The following is a 1920-nucleotide window of genomic DNA, read 5'->3' on the forward strand; positions in this document are numbered from 1 at the left end:
AAGTTTTTGGGTTTCATTATTCATGAAGATGGCATAGAGATTGATCCCAAAAAGATAGAGGCCATACAGAAAGTGGAGGCTCCAACATGCAAGAGAGATATGCAAAAGTTCCTTGGCAAGGTCAATTACTTGAGGAGGTTCATAGCTAATCTGTCAGGGAAGGTTGATGTGTTTGCTCCTATCCTTCGGTTTAAGAATGATGCTGATTTCACTTGGGGGGGGGGGCAAAACAGCAAGAAGCATTTGACATAATCAAGAATTATTTGTGCACTCCTCCGGTGATAAAAGAACCCAAGCATAGGGAACCCTTCAGGCTTTACATTGCAGCAGAGGAAGGAGTTATTGGTGCTGCTTTGACTCAAGAAACCGATGGAAAAGAGCATGCCATCACTTATTTGAGCCGCCGCAGGTAAGTTTTTGGGTTTCATTATTCATGAAGATGGCATAGAGATTGATCCCAAAAAGATAGAGGCCATACAGAAAGTGGAGGCTCCAACATGCAAGAGAGATATGCAAAAGTTCCTTGGCAAGGTCAATTACTTGAGGAGGTTCATAGCTAATCTGTCAGGGAAGGTTGATGTGTTTGCTCCTATCCTTCGGTTAAAGAATGATGCTGATTTCACTTGGGGGGGGGGCAAAATAGCAAGAAGCATTTGACATGATCAAGAATTATTTGTGCACTCCCCCGGTGATGAAAGAACCCAAGCATAGGGAACCCTTCACGCTTTACATTGCAGCAGAGGAAGGAGTTATTGGTGCTGCTTTGACTCAAGAAACCGAAGGAAAAGAGCATGCCATCACTTATTTGAGCCGCCGCTGGTAAGTTTTTGGGTTTCATTATTCATGCAGATGGCATAGAGATTGATCCCAAAAAGATAGAGGCCATACAGAAAGTGGAGGCTCCAACATGCCAGAGAGATATGCAAAAGTTCCTTGGCAAGGTCAATTACTTGAGGAGGTTCATAGCTAATCTGTCAGGGAAGGTTGATGTGTTTGCTCCTATCCTTCGGTTAAAGAATGATGCTGATTTCACTTGGGGGGGGGGGGCAAAACAGCAAGAAGCATTTGACATGATCAAGAATTATTTGTGCACTCCTCCGGTGATGAAAACACCCAAGAATAGGGAACCCTTCAGGCTTTACATTGCAGCAGAGGAAGGAGTTATTGGTGCTGCTTTGACTCAAGAAACCGAAGGAAAAGAGCATGCCATCACTTATTTGAGCCGCCGCTGGTAAGTTTTTGGGTTTCATTATTCATGAAGATGGCATAGAGATTGATCCCAAAAAGATAGAGGCCATACAGAAAGTGGAGGCTCCAACATGCCAGAGAGATATGCAAAAGTTCCTTGGCAAGGTCAATTACTTGAGGAGGGTCATAGCTAATCTGTCAGGGAAGGTTGATGTGTTTGCTCCTATCCTTCAGTTAAAGAATGATGCTGATTTCACTTGGGGGGGGGGGGCAAAATAGCAAGAAGCATTTGACATGATCAAGAATTATTTGTGCACTCCTCCGGTGATGAAAACACCCAAGAATAGGGAACCCTTCAGGCTTTACATTGCAGCAGAGGAAGGAGTTATTGGTGCTGCTTTGACTCAAGAAACCGAAGGAAAAGAGCATGCCATCACTTATTTGAGCCGCCGCTGGTAAGTTTTTGGGTTCCATTATTCATGAAGATGGCATAGAGATTGATCCCAAAAAGATAGAGGCCATACAGAAAGTGGAGGCTCCAACATGCCAGAGAGATATGCAAAAGTTCCTTGGCAAGGTCAATTACTTGAGGAGGGTCATAGCTAATCTGTCAGGGAAGGTTGATGTGTTTGCTCCTATCCTTCTGTTAAAGAATGATGCTGATTTCACTTGGGGGGGGGGGCAAAACAGCAATAAGCATTTGACATGATCAAGAATTATTTGTGCACTCCT

Source organism: Triticum dicoccoides, chromosome 2B (assembly GCF_002162155.2).
Source record: "Triticum dicoccoides isolate Atlit2015 ecotype Zavitan chromosome 2B, WEW_v2.0, whole genome shotgun sequence".
Taxonomy (NCBI): domain Eukaryota; kingdom Viridiplantae; phylum Streptophyta; class Magnoliopsida; order Poales; family Poaceae; genus Triticum; species Triticum dicoccoides.